Source organism: Gobius niger (genome assembly GCF_951799975.1).
Source record: "Gobius niger genome assembly, chromosome: 21".
Classification (NCBI taxonomy): Eukaryota; Metazoa; Chordata; class Actinopteri; order Gobiiformes; family Gobiidae; genus Gobius; species Gobius niger.
Genome location: NC_136872.1, coordinates 26,538,274 through 26,554,071, shown reverse-complemented (window position 1 = coordinate 26,554,071; position 15,798 = coordinate 26,538,274). Strand labels below are relative to the sequence as shown.

The window sequence follows — 15,798 nt, the reverse complement described above, 5'->3', positions numbered from 1 at the left end:
CCAGACTCCTGTGGAAGTACATATTGTGTCTTGTCTTATTTGTTGATGTTTTTACAAAACTTCAACATGTTTTATAAAATGTTTTATAAAAACATTATTCTCTTTGGTCAGATAGTTAAGATTCTTAGTACCTAATATTCAAAATATCCACTGTGTGGGTATTTATTGGATTTTAATCACCTTGCTTATTTCATATTCAGATTCAGGTGGTGTGGTTTGTCAGAGATCAGCTGTTCCTTTCTGGCCTCAGCTCTGAAGTCCAACCCCTCACATCTCACTGAGCTGGAGCTGAGTCATAACTACAGTCTGTCTGACTCAGGAGTGTCTCATCTGTGTGGTTTTCTGCAAAGTTCAGACTGTCGCCTAAAGATTCTCAGGTCAGTTCACTGTCTCTGTGTCAGGGCTCAAGTTATAACACAAATTATGAACAAAACAGTTTTGGGGTGCGTGTGTTTTTATTGTTTTGTCCTTTGTTTATGACAAAACATTATTTCCAGATAATTGAAAGAGATTTGATTTGTGTATTGTTTAAACTGTTTTTAGAATGTTTTAGAACCATTTTTGTATATATATATTAAAGAGGGGGTATTCTGCTTTTTTCAGTCCCATAGCACCAGTCTATATCACACTACAATGATGACAAACCTTCTGTTGGTCTGTAAATGCAGTAAATTAGAATAACTGCCTTGTATAAAATGTCTCTCTCAAAATGGCTGTAGTGAATGTCTTGAAATAGGCCTCTGTCTCTTTAAGAACCTCTGAGCCTTTCCGACACGCCAGAGCAGTGGTTGGTTACTCGGCTCGGAGGCGTCTCCAGGAGGTGGGGGCGTTCCTAGGAGGACTCAGGCAAACCTATCCCTAAAATGGCCGCCATCAGAGTTTTTACAGATGACTCAAAAATACCTGAATGTGCCAAGGCAACACTTCAGCCATGTTTTTAATGAGGGAATGACATAATAACATGATGGACAGCTTGAAAAAGTTCATTTTGCAAAATACCACCCCTTTAACTAACTGGACTTCTTCTCATGGTGTATCTTAGGGGGGGGAAAAAAACATCATTGTGTGTGTTTATCTCTGGGCTTTAACCACATCATTAATTTTATTCAGATTGAAGTACTGTGGTTTGTCAGAGATCAGCTGTTCCTCTCTGGCCTCAGCTCTGAAGTCCAACCCCTCACATCTCACTGAGCTGGACCTGGGTGAAAACGGTCTGAGTCAGTCAGACGTGAAGGAGCTCCTGGTCCTTAAAAAGAGCCCTTATTGTCGACTGGAGACACTGGAGTGAGTACTGACTTTATGGGACCGTTCTGAACCTGGAAAGGCATTTCCTGTCTGTTGTGTGTAAAAAACACTAAGGCTGTTGGGTTTGTTTTAAAGAGTTTGCTCTTATAAATTGACATCATTAAAAAATTCTGTTTAGTGCATTTTGTTTCACTAATCCACATGTTTAGTTCATCGTTTGCTTCCTCAGTCACAACACTAGCCCACAGTCCGATATGCTGATGAAACGTTTAGGATCATACCTAAAAGCGAAAAAAAAAAAAGTTCCAAACTTGAACTCAGTCATGAGTAGCTCTAAAATGCTTGATCACTTCATAATTAATTGCGGCGCTTGATGCAAGTGTTTCCAGGAGGTGAGCTGGAACATTTCTGCACATGTTGTGAAGACGGCCTCACGGAGGGCATTTGGAACTGTTGTGCATTTTTGTAAACTTGCCCGAAGTTTGACGTTTGTGCTTTCTAAAGTCAGATGCTTGTCACAAATGTCACCGAGCAACAAGACGCTCTGGCCTCGCGTCAGCTCTGAGTGTGTTCGTAGCTTGGAAGTAGCTCTTGCCTGAAAAACACCTGCTGTTTGGGACAAACTAGTCTCCCTTTTTGCTACTACCATGTCCTATGGATCTTTAACTATGTCCCTATAGTCTACACGAAATCTCCCCCGTTTTTATATCCAGCCCATACAATTGAATATGGGACATATTTTGTGCTGGTAGCAAGTGACTATAGGTCCGGTTAGCCCTGTTAGCATGTTACAATCACCTACAGCTCATTGCTTCTTTCTTAAAATTTCTTTATTAGCATTTTTTTAAATCTCACACAGGCAGGATTTGAGGACAATATATTGGTCTGAAAAAAGTAAGAAATTAAGAAAAAATTATAATAAAAAATGTCCCCACCACTCAGGTCTCCTATCCTGACTCTAACCCCTTCACTGAGCCCCCAAGAAGAAGCAGTAGGAAATAAGTTTAGAAAGAAAAAGATTGGGAAAAAAAAGAAAAGAAAAGGAAAGGACAGTAGAAGAGAAAAGAGTAAAGGAGTAAAATAAAGAAATGAGCAAAAAACGATATAATAGAGTTAAAAACAGAAATGCACTCACACATACATACCGTGAAGAAGGGAAGGAAAGGAGGGGAAAAGATAATAATGATTAAAAAAAAATGTTCTTAAAAAAAAAAAGGGGGACAAAAAAGAGGAAAAGAAAAGAAAGGGGAAAAAAAGAGGAAAAAAAAAGAAAATAAAAAAAAAAAAAGAAAAAGGGAGGGGGAAGTGAAAAAGCAGGAAGGGGAAAAGTAAGATAGTTAATTGTGGTAAATATATTCGTGGATGAAAGGTATTGTCTTAGACGTTATGTTTCATTTTCTCTCTCGTCATCCATGACCTCAGTGTTTTAAAAACGGGTTCCATGTACTGTAGAACCGTTTATGGGATCCAACAGTGGAGGACCTTATTTTTTCGAGCTGTATACATTGTAAAACTTCTTGCAACCAGTTATTGATTGTTGGAGGTGTTTTATGTTTCCATTTAAGAAGAATTTGGCATTTGGCCAGCAGGGTAGTAAAGGCAATGGCACATTTTATAGTTGGTGACATATTCAAAGATGTAGGTAAACCGAACAGAGCAGTTAAAGGGTTAGTAGGTATATTAATTTCATAAATTCTGGACAGTATTAGAAAGATCTCCGACCAGTATTTATAGAGCTGTGGGCAAGTCCAGAACATGTGTCCATGGTTTGCGGGTGAGTTTTTACATCTAGGACAGGCGTCCGACACATCTGGGTGCCTTTGAGCAAGTTTTGCGTTCGTAATATGTGCTCTATATGTTACTTTAAATTGCATCAAGGCGTGTCTTGCGCAGATGGATGAAGTATTTACCAGTTTTTTAATTTCCGCCCATTGTCTCTGAGATATCTTTAGACCAAGGTCGTCTTCCCATTTATTTTTAAAAATAGTTGTAGGATCTGGAATCATAGAATTAATCCTGATATAAATAAGCGAGGTCAGATATTTTTCAGACCAATGATGATCAAGTAGTTGATCGAAGTCAGTCTCTGGTGGGCGATTCGGGTAATGAGGAAATTGTTTTGAATGAAGTTGCGGATTTGTAAATACCGAAAAAAGTGATTGGAGGGTAAACTAAACTTTGTGCGCATTGATTGAAAGGAGGCAAAAGTGTTTTCTTCATACAAGTCCTCTAGGCAGCAAAGGTCATTTGCTGACCACTTTGCAAAGGCCTGGTCTGAACCAGGTTTAAATAGATGGTTATTGTAAATTGGAGCTTTGAGCGAGGCTGCCGATAAGCCAAACCGATTTCTAAATTGAATGCAGATCTTAATTGTATTTGTTATCACTGGATTATGAGAAATATCACAGGGTTTAATTGAGCTCTTGGAGCAGGCTATTGAGTGCAAGGAGAAGGGGGATGATCCTGACTCAGTCTGAAGCCAGGGAAACCTAGGGTCTGAAGGTTTATGGCTTGTCCAGTATAAAATTTTATGAATGTTTGAAGACCAATAATAATCTCAGAAGTTAGGGAGTGCGAGGCCTCAAGATGTTTTAGGCAAGTATAATACTGATCTTTTAACACGTGCTGGTTTGCCTCCCCATATAAAGCTGTTTATCAACTTATCTAGGCTTTGAAAGAAGGATTTATTTATATAAACCGGTATATGTTGGAAGAGATATAGGAATTTCGGAAGTACTATCATTTTTATCAGATTGACTCGTCCTGCAATTGAAAAAGGGAGCGTTCGCCATCTCGCAAAATCTTTTTTACATTTTTCCAAAAGGGGTTCAAAATTTTTCCGGTACAATAAATTATAATTGTTTGTGATGTTGATCCCCAAGTATTTAAAGCAACCATCTACTATTTTAAATGGGAAGAATGTTTGAGGGAATTTTTTTGCCAGATCATTTATGGGAAAAAGTTCACTCTTTTGGATATTGATCTTATATCCTGACAGTTTTCCGAATTGATCAAGAATTGAAAGAATAGGCTTAAGGGATGTCTCAGGGCTCGACACGTACAGTAAAAGGTCATCTGCGTACAGTGACAGTTTGTGGATCTGATCGTGCCGTTTAATGCCCTGAAAGTCCTTAAGGCTGCGAAGCCATATTGCTAAAGTTTCAATCACTAAATTAAATAATAAAGGTGATAAGGGGCATCCCTGACGTGTTCCACGTTGAAGAGAGAATTGAGGCGAATGGATATTATTTGTAATTACCGAAGCAGTGGGGAAAGCATATAACAGTTTTATCCAAGCAATAAAGTCAGAATTAAAGCCAAATTTCTCTAATATAGAAAATAAATATCTCCACTCCACTCTATCGAACGCCTTTTCGGCGTCGAGCGAGATAACGACTTCGGGAGTGTTTGAAGATGGAGTGGAAATGATGTTCAGAAGACGTCTTGTGTTAAAAAAAGAGTGCCTGCCGAGGGTAAATCCAGTTTGATCTAATGTTAACAATGTGGGGATAGCTTCCTGAAGCCGTGTTGCCAGTATCTTAGCGAGTATCTTAACATCTACATTTAACAAGGAGATTGGTCGGTAACTGCTGCAGGAGGTTGGGTTTTTCTCTTTTTTCAGTATCAATGAGATTGAAGCAGTGTACAGACTAGAAGGTAGCTTGCCCTTGTTAAAGGAGTCATTGTACATTCTTACTAAAATAGGAATTAACAGGGAGTGATAGATTTTGTAGAATTCCACAATGAAACCATCAGGACCTGGCGATTTTCCATTGTGCATTATCTGAAGTGCTTGTTTCACTTCTGTATGGGTGATCGGCTTTCCAAGTGTATCAGCTATGGTTTCATCAATTTTAGGGAAAATCAGATCATTAACTGGTTTACTAGCAGAGGTGTTACATTCTGAACTATAAAGTTTAGTGTAATATTTCTGAAAAGTTTGGTTAATAATAGCAGGGTCTGAAGCGATGGCCCCCTCTTCTGTACGAATTTGTGTAATGAATTTCGATGTATTGGTTGCTCGGGCCTGATGTGCTAACAGCTTCCCAGCTTTCTCTCCGTGTTCATAGAATTGTTGTTTAGATTGCTTTAGTTGTTTCTCGACGATGCCTGTCATGAGAAGTTCATGTTTTGACTGTAATATTAAACGTTTTTTAAAAAGCTCGGGATTTGGGGTTATAGAATATTGTTGATCTAATTTGCTAATCTCTTCTCTAATTCGTGAGAGTTCACTTCGTTCTCTTTTTTTAATATAGGAAATATGGGAGATTACCTGTCCGCGAATGAAGGCTTTAAGGGCTTCCCAAAGGATGCTAGGGGTGACTTCCGAATTATCATTAATTTCAATATAAAGTTTAATTTGTGAAGCTATATATTCTTTAACGTGGTCATCCGTCAACCATTCTCCCCTGAATCGCCATATTCGAGGGGACGAACTGTTAGAAGGAAAACATAACTCTATGGAGGTAGGCGCGTGGTCTGAGATTACAATAGGATGGTAATGACAAGCAGTGACAGAATGAATTAGTTGTTTATCAATTACAAAGAAATCTATCCGCGTAAATGTCTGATGCACATGTGAAAAAAAAGAAAAGTTTCTGACTGAGGGGTTTTTGAGCCTCCATGGGTCTGAGATACCCAAATGTGCTGCATTATTTAATACCACACGGGCTGATTTGGATAATGTGGTGGGTTTAATAGAGGATCTATCAAATGTAATATATTTTACTAAGTTGAAGTCGCCCCCGATTATTAGGTGGTGGTTATCTGTGTTGGGAATTTTTGCAAAAAGGTTTGTGAAAAAAAGATCGTTGTCCCAGTTTGGGGCGTATATGCAGACCAAAGTAACTGGCATAGTATTTAACAGACCAGAAACTATTACATAACGACCATTTATGTCAGAGACAATATGCTGTGGTTCAAAATTAACATGTAACATGTTTCTGATGATTTCAAATGCGTTTCTTGTAAGAAAAATATGTCACCCTTAAGTTGTTGCAAGTGTGCCAAAACCTTACCAACCTTTACAGCCTTATTTAAACCTCGGACATTCCATGAGATCATCCGCAAAGTTTCACCTCATAATTTATGAGTCATCTATTTGCTTTGTTGGATATGTAATCTGAAAGGTAAGAAAAGAAACATATGAAAGTTTGTTGCATCGATGGATGGGGGTAGAATCAATCAATCAATCAATCAATCAAATTTTATTTGTATAGCGCCCAACAACAACCAGAAGGTGCCCAGAGCGCTTTCCAGGATAAAAACAAGAATCATAGAAGAGAAAGGGGTGAGGAGGAAAAAAAAAAAGAAAAAAAAAAAAGGGAACAAAAAGACGGAGGGGCAAAATAGCAGGAACAATACAAGAAAGGGAAAAAAAAAGAAAAGAAAAAAAATGATGATAAAAAAAACAAAGACAAAGAAATTAATAAGTAAATTAAAAAAAACATCACTCGTGCACACACATCCACTCTTCCACGCACCCACCAAGCAAATAAGAAGACGGAGAAGAAAAAAAAAAAAAAAAAAAAAAAGTTAAGGAGCTCCTAGCAGTACTATCCTGATGGAAAATGATATTTGCGCCCAAACTGAGCTGCCTCTTTTGAACAAGCAGCCCAGGGCTATCTAATCTATCTAGCTTCCGAGGGTCTCTCTCCCAATATGAAAAAAAGTCAACCTAGTCTAAAGAAAAAGTTAAATTAACTGAGTGGTAGTGCTCTTCTTTGAGAGAAAAAAGACAAAACAAAACAGAGACAAAACAATAACAAACAAACAAATTAATTAGATTTAGACCAAAGGAACAATAAGCCAAAATACTGAAAAAAGGAAGAAAAAGACACACAAAAAACAGACAAAAAAAAACAATCAATGTGTGACAATTTAATATCGTTAAACCATTATATTTCAGGAGTACAAATGATTCTAATCTATATAGGTAATAATGGTACAGTTTGTCTCAGTTCCGTGTAGTATTAGGGGCAGCAGCTTTTCCCAGTCCGTTTAGGGCGTAGCAAAGGTCAGTAGATAGTCCATTTCGCCTTCTTGTTTTGTTTGTTAATGTCATAGCTAGGATGTGTTTAATGAGTCCGCATATTTTCCTGCTTCTGTATCGTCAGAAAAAAAAATCCTGGTTTCTACCGATGTTATTATAGACAGTTTGGCAGGGTACCTCAGAGATGGCTTCAGACCTAGCTCGTAAAACTTGGACATCACCTCCTTGTACTTGTGAAGTTCCTCCATAACTTCAGGCGGGTAGTCTTCGAAGATGGCGATAGGGTGGTCCCGGTATTTCAGCTTTCCTCTTCTAGTCCGTGCCTCACGAACGATAGCCTCTTTTACTTGGTGTTTGTGTAGGCAGATGATCACCGGTCTCGGTCGCTGTCCCTTGGCCGGTTTAGCCTTTGCGGCACGATGGGCTCTATCACATTCTGGTGCAGTGTCCAGCACTGATTCGCCAAACACTTCCAGCAAAAGTTCGGAGAAGAAAGCAGCTGGTCGGGGTCCCTCCATTGATTCTGGGAGACCTATTATTCGAATGTTGTTGCGGCGGCTGCGAGATTCCAAGTCCATCACTTTAGCCCGAAGTTTAGCATTGCTATCCGTTAGCGTAGCACATGTGTTTTCGAGCTTTAGCATGCGCTCCTCGGTGTCGTTAGCATTCGCTTCGAGTGCAGCTATCTTCGTGCTATGTTCAGCCACTTCACCTTGAATGTGGCCCATTTTATCCTCGAGTTTGGAGATAGCAGTCTTAAACTCGTTGGAGAGAGCCCTTCGATGGTCCTCGAGCAGACTCACAAGTTTAGCCATGCTGATGTCATCGTTAGGCTCCATCGCGTCTGGGTTGTTCTCACTTTTCTTTAGCTTACTCCCTCTTGTCGTCATTGTGCATCAACCACACATGAGTCACTGTGTCCCAATAATCTTTCAGAGCTGTGGGTATCTCTTTAGATTAAGTTTGTAGGTGCGGGAGTGAGACCAAGCCGCGTTTACTCCTCCATTGACCCGGAAGCTTCCCGTCACACTCCCGCCACTACAGCTCATTGTTGATTAAAAGTCTGCAGTAAACCACAAATGTGTGAAGCCTGGTTCAGTGTGTGATCACTGTAAAGGCTGCTCCATGTAGTTACAGTGGTAATATGGTAGTGGTAATTACCACTACCATATTACTACCACTACCATACTACCATATTATTATATACCATATATAAAATCAGGTTAGAAATCTAGGAGTAATCATGGACTCAAACCTGAACTTAAACAGCCACATCAAAGCAATAACATCAGCAGCTTTTTACCATCTGAAAAACATTGCTAAGATCAGAGGAATAGTGTCAAAACCAGACTTAGAGAGACTTATCCATGCATTTGTCTCCAGCAGGTTAGACGACTGTAACGGCTACTCACTGGCCTCTCTAAACGAGCTATCAGACAGCTACAGTACATCCAGAACGCTGCTGCTCGAGTCCTGACAAGAACCAGGAAATATGACCATATTAGTCCAGTGCTCCGGTCTCTGCACTGGCTTCCTGTCACTCAGAGAATAGACTTTAAAACAGCTCTGCTTGTTACAAGTCTTTTCATGGTTTAGCTCCAAAGTACATCTCTGACATGTTAGAGCCGTATGAACCATCTCGGGCCCTGAGAACCTCAGGGAGGGGCCTCCTGGTGGTTCCAGAGTCAGGACTAAACACGGTGAGGCTGCGTTTCAGTTTCATGCAGCTAAAATCTGGAACAGTCTTCACGAGGATGTGAGACATGCCTCAACTCTGACAATGTTCAAATCCAGGCTGAAAACAGTTCTTTTTACCTGTTCATATGACTGAAAGTATTTTATCTGCACTCTCGCCTTTTACTGTAATTGATTAATTTAATGTTTTTATTGATTCTATTTGTTTTCAACTGTGAAGCACTTTAAATTGCCTTGTGTATGAATTGTGCTCTATAAATAAACTTGCCTTGCCTAAAAGTTCCTGATCTCTGCTTCTCCACAGCTGGAGTCGTTAATAATAATGTTCTGCAGCTCCAGATCAGACGCCTCAGAAAAGTTTCCTCCAAAGACTGGACTCTGATCAGATTGTAGAAGCATCTCATGGATGATCAGAAAAAGATGAACCTGAGCTCAGTTTGAACATCTGTATCAGACCCAAACATCTGTATCAGACCCAAACATCTGTTTCAGACCCAAACATCTGTATCAGACACAAACATCTGTATCAGACACAAACATCTGTATCAGACACAAACATCTGTATCAGACACAAACATCTGTATCAGACACAAACATCTGTATCAGACACAAACATCTGTATCAGACACAAACATCTGTATCAGACACAAACATCTGTATCAGACACAAACATCTGTATCGGTCGGATCGTGGAGGACGTGCTGTTCAGTCGCCGGTTCAGAGGCTCCTCCTGAGGACGGCTGCCTGTGAAGATCAAATAATTCAACATCTCTAATGTTTGACTAAATGAACCTTGAAAGTTACACCAGTGACTCACGTGGACAGAATGAAGGTTCCTCAGCTCAGACGTGCTGTAGATTTATATAAACTGAGGCAAATGCTGATGTACAAGTGGAACATGAGCCTCTGCTTGGTTTTCTCTCCTCCCCAAAGAGAAGGTTTTTGTGAAATATAAATGTGCTGCGACAGATGAAACAAGTGGCACCGACAAAGGCGTCTGTCACACATTAATCACGTTTTTTATTTTGTGATAAATGTTTCATCTGCAGCAGCGCAACAACAAACCCGTCCTGACACTTTGACTGAAACAAAAGAGCTCCTTTCAGTTCCCACAGAAACCGCTTCAGCTCAGATCAATAATCCAACTGTGGAGGAGAAACGGAAACTGTTTCTGTGGGAAATACTCAAGTAAAGTCCGTCTGTCTCTCTACAAACACCACAAGGGGGCGCTGTGGGAGTTTACACTCACAGTCTGTTTCCTCTGTGTCACTCGAGGAGGAGGAAATGCTTTTTAAACAACAGATGTTCTTTGAATGTGTTGAAACTCATGTGTTGTTCAGATTGTGTAAAAACTAGGGGCAAGAAGCAGAAAAAGTGTCAATTTGTGTGATTTGTGCAAATAAATAATGGAAAAATATAATAAAACAGAGCAAGATGTTTATTATTTATTCATTTACAGACTTGGAAAATCCACATAGATAAAAACGAGGCCGACTCTAATTTGACTAAACATAATAAAGTGACACACGTGGGAGAAAGTGTTGGAGTTTTCCACTGTCCACTGTCCCGGCTCCTGAAGGTGTCGTTGTGTCCTTGGGCAGGACACTTCCTCTCTCTCCAGTGTCTGTGTGCACCGGTGTATGAATGAGAGCAACTGGTTCTTTTCTGTAAAGCGCTTTGGGCCTAAAGAAGGTAGAAAAGCTCTGTATAAGTCGAGTCCATTTACTGTGTGTGTTTGTGAGATGTTTACTCATAAAAACAATCATTTCATTCATAAAAACGTTTCATTGTTTTCTCATAAACGTGTCCAAAAGTGGAGACGATTTTCAGACACATGTTTATTTCAGTTTATTTGATTTAAGCGACACGAGCTTGTCTCAAAAGCTCATCTCCATTTTGTCACTTTTTCCAAGGAGCTTTTAGATTTGGGTAAAGCCAAACTGTGGTGGATTCAGGTGGGGGTTCAGAGGTTAAAATTACAAATGGCCGCTCATGGTTCTTCGCATTTCTTTAGTAATTCTCTTCTTTGACCAAAAAGAGGATTTATTTCACTCTAAACTAGTATTAGTGAAACTGACTAAACCAAGTGTTCGTTTGCAGAAGCTGTGGGACGAAGAGTCTCAGTCCCTCGTCTTCAATGTGGGCGGTGTCACAGCAGGGGCGTGTCCGAGGGGGGGCCAACGGGGGCCCCGGCGACATAAACACAGTTCATCACAAGAGCATTTCACTGATCTGTTGTGAAGCACCTGGGAAATGGTGGTAATAAATCCGACCTGAGGCGAGACGCTGCAGGGAAAACACGGGTTTGTTTGGATGTTTGGGATCCACGTGTGGCAGGAAAGGCCGTGACCGAGACGACGCTGTTTTCCATTTCAGTCAAAGTCATGTTTTTGCCGACGACGAGACTAAAATCATCCAAACTTCACAGACAGTTTGAAAAAGTCTCACTTAAATTCTCTGCTAAAGGAGCAGCTCTGGAGACACTACAGGCAAAACTACATGTTTTTCAGTTTTCAGGTTTTGGGACAAATCTGTCTCTGAACATACAAGCTTTCACCCGGAAACAGAAAATATACCAAATCTTCACAGTAACATGTTTAAATATTGCGCTGATTCAATGTTCCCCCATAGACTTATATGGGAGAACACAATTTCAAGGGCCTTTTTCTCCAAACACATTTTTCTGTCATTGTGGCGACACTATGTCCACGTCAGTCGGACCTAAAGACGTCACATTTTCCAGCCTCGGACTGAACAATATTTGGAAGGTTTTTTCAGAGGGATTTTTTATTATTTAATCCCTTAAGCCCCATTTATTGAGTTTAATGTCAAAAAATAAGGCGAAAATTTAATTTTTTACACATTTTTCCACTAAAAAACAGCTTATTTTAAAACTAAACAAAAAATCCAAAATCCCCTGTGAAAAAGTCTTGGTGACTCATTTATCAATAAAATGACATTTGAATGTAGCTCAATCCATTATTCAGATTTCGTCGCCGAAAAGATGGGAAATTTGGGGCATTTTTCGGCATAAAACACCTTGTTCTGATATGAAAAGATAAAATGACAGAAAACTTCTTTATTCTTTATTAGGATCCCCATTAGCGCCACAAGTGGTTGCTCGTCTTCCTGGGGTCCTGACACAATATAAAAATACAGAACAGTTAAAATAGAATCCATGAATGTTTCACATTTCATATAATCACGCAGCCTCATAGGACACATATAACACACGGTGACTCTGCTCACATGTACTGAGCTCATTGACCTTTTACTTTCAGCTTAAAGGGGCTGTATGGAAGTTCTCAGTTTTATACTCGCTACTGCCACCTCAGGTGTAATGCGTAACTGCGTGCATGACGCGCACATCCTAGTCCACGTACGGATAAACAGAAACAGCATTTGCATCACGTTTTGCACAGATTTGCAGACATGACTTGAACTGAGGTAAGAAAGTGTTATTTGTGCGTTTTGTCAACGTAGACAAAGTATAAATAAAACGTAGGCAACAGGTGTATTATAAGTGATGCACTAGTAAACATTTTAAAAAGATAAAACCTGTCGCATCTTCTCTAAGGCCCAAAAGTTAGCATTGCATTAGAAACTTGAAGTAGACCTGTTTACGTTTTGTACTCCCATGCTTATATAAGGGGTTATCGAGATGTTTTTGTCCTGAAAAGCCTCATAAACTACTACTTCAGTTTGTAGATATAGTAATTAGCTTACAGTACTTACAGTCCTGCAGCTGCTGCTTGTGCAGACCCACAGAGCTACTATACATTTCTCTAATAATTATAGCTAACAAACTAGCATAACAATGACTCAACAGAACCAACATTCACTGAAGTTGCAAAAAACTTGCTTTGAAAACGTGCTACTGGCTGATAGCTTGTACATTTATTAGCTTAAGATATTATTTTTCACGTAAACCTGTAATTGTGTCTTACCTAAGCTAACGGTGAGTCTTTTTTCATACCGAGAGCATCTCTTAGCGCTCGCCATCGCAGAAAAGCTGCTCCAATATTGACTCGTCTTTGACCTTGTCGCTTAATTGCGCTCGAAAGTTGTTGCTTGACTTTCTTTTTTTTCTTGGGGTCTGTGATGGAGTTTCCGCTGGGCTCGAGGCCGGTCTCTTCTTGCTTTCCGCAGACTCCATCCTCACTGTTCAAAAGTGACCTCCTTAGAGCGGAGACATGGACGCCTGCGGCAGCTGCTCGGGCACACGCATGACGTCACGCGCTCTGAAGTTCACTTTTCTTATTGACAGTGCAGGCTTTTAGAGACAGGGCTGGGCTCATTCTACACATTCGGACATGGCCGGAACATGTAGGGTAATGAAAATCCTTAATTTTAACATTTTTGACTCCGTATAGTCCCTTTAAAGTGTGGTTTACTCTTAGTATTTCTGATGTTAAAAGGAAAGGAGTTCCAGGCGTTTGCTCCTCTGTACATAACGGTTCTTCTCATTGAGTCACTTTCGGGTCTGGGAACAACCACAGAGTTTGTCGTCACTTGATGAGTCACAAACCTGTGACCAAACCCGCTGAATAAGAGTTTGTTGAACCAAAAACTGGGCTGTTTGTCCATCAGAACTTTGTGCATGACCATGAGGAGACTGGCCTGTAGTTTGGTCTCCTGAGCATCTCACGGACATTAGTGTGGAAAGGACAGTGAAGCACGACTGGAGCTGCTCTGTTCTGAGCCATTTGAAGTCTCTGAAGATGCTTTTGTGGAGCATTGGACCACACTATAGGGCAGTGATGTAGGTGAGACAATACTATGCTTTGGACGACAGTTTTCACAACAGCAATGTATTGTTTTCTCACATTTATGCCAGTGATCGACAGCAAAAGCTTCACATTGATGTCTGTGAATTTAAACTTTGTCCCTTTTCACCTGCAGTGTCTCGGATTATAATAAAAATCACCAATGACTGAATCAGTTTTACATTTAGTCGACTTTTCTTTTAACTGAAACTAAACTGAAATATTTGTGACACACATTTAAACCCGGCTCTCTCCATTATTCACATTTCACTGCAGAAAACATTGGCGATTTTCGCACCGGAAACCCCTCATGTTTACCATAGAAAAGGTGAAATCATCGACTGGACTGGGTTTAAGTGAAGCTTTACTTTTAGTCACAGAAGCTCAGTCTGAGCCAGGAGGAGGGAAGTTTACAGCATCGCTCACGTCCAGTCCATGATTCTTCTACAATGGATGTTCCCTGGATGAACGAGAGCCTCCACAAACGACATTTCCAACACATTTGTTCTCATGTTCACGTCGGTCTCCACAGCAGGAGTTTGTAATTGATATATATTCACCTGGACACGCCCCTCAGCTCCACAGTGCTGTGTTTCAAACTGATCTCTCTCTCTTCTCTCGCCTTATTTGACACATTGTGCTGAAATTTGGGATAATAATTATAAAACTACTTTACAACCAATATTCATCCTTCAAAAAAGAGCAATAAGAACAATGTATAACGCTGGTGACCGAGACCAATCCACTGTTTATTAAAGCCAAGATTCTAAAACTTCAAGACATGATCACTTTTAAAACTGCTCAGTTAATGCACAAAGCTGAAAATAAGCAACGACCTCTAAAAACTCAGCAGTTGATTTCTGAAAGAGAAGGAAAATATCATCTCAGGGGCTTGGATCACTTTAAAACTGCCCATGCCCGGACATCCAGGAACAGTTTGTGTGTGTCCGTTTGTGGTCCTAAAATATGGAATAAATGACACGTAGACCTCAAACCATGTCCGAATATCACACAGTTTAAACATCAATACAAAGAATGGATTTTCTCTAAGTATCGGAAGAAAATCTCTGACTTTTCATGCTCAGCTGTTGTAAACCTGATGTTGATGGTAGGGAGTATTCACACTGTATATGACAACTTGATTTAGATCACAGAGCTCAGATTATTGTTTTAAGGAAGCCTAAAAAGTAAATAGGAAAAGAGACTGACAGTTCTTAAAAGGGGCGGGACTAAATAAGTGTTTACTTCCCCCCCACTCCTTTCCGGACAGCCTCATTTCAAACGTGCAAAAGGTAAAATAGTTTGTACTAAGACGTAAATGTGTTGAGCTGCACGTCTGAAACTGAGCTCATCTGCCACGATCATGGCAGGTTGTGTTTTGAGTTCGTATGAGTTTGTGTTTTTATGTTTTGTTCATGGTCCGGATAAAATCTGACAATACTTACAATACAATCTCTCCTTAATGTGGCTTTAATGGACATTTGTGTGTCAGTGTTTGCGTGGTATTATCAGCGTGTCAGTGTTTGCTCTGAGTCCTAAACATCTGTCACATTTCTCTTGTATTCCTGAGCCCTGTGTCATCGATGAGAATAAAAGTGAGGATAAAAGTCTGGCTCTCACGGCCTCGGCTCCGGCTTTTACTTTCACACTTAAACCTTTACTGATAAAACCACACAAATAAACATGTCACATTTCAGAGACGGTTTAACCCTCTGTGGAATCAAACCCTTATGGCTCTGACACAGTGAAACCTCTCGACTCCCACCTGAACGGATCCCGTTTCATCCAGGCTTTCAAAAGGCTTTACCCCAATCAAAAAGCTTCTGGGGAAAAAAGCACCAAAACTGCCACGAAAAATGAGAAGAAAACAAGGATGTAAACGCAACAAAAATGTGACAAAAATGTGACAAAAACTCAACCGAAAAGTGACAAAAATGTGACAAAAATGTGACAAAAATGTGACAAAAACTCAACCAAAAAGTGACAAAAATTCTACAAAAAAGTGACAAAAATGTGACAAAAATGTGACAAAAATGTGACAAAAATTCTACAAAAAAGTGACAAAAAATCTACAAAAATGTGACAAAAATGTGACTAAAA

The 15,798-nt window shown here is 39.9% G+C and overlaps 1 protein-coding gene across 1 annotated transcript in view; it reads left to right on the top strand.

The window, feature by feature from the left end:
- Positions 1 to 15,798, top strand: part of LOC306981091 (NACHT, LRR and PYD domains-containing protein 3-like) — a gene marked incomplete at both ends in the record, with an annotated part of 491,281 nt that overhangs the window by 449,542 nt on the left and 25,941 nt on the right. The gene's annotated exons all lie outside the window — the stretch shown is intronic.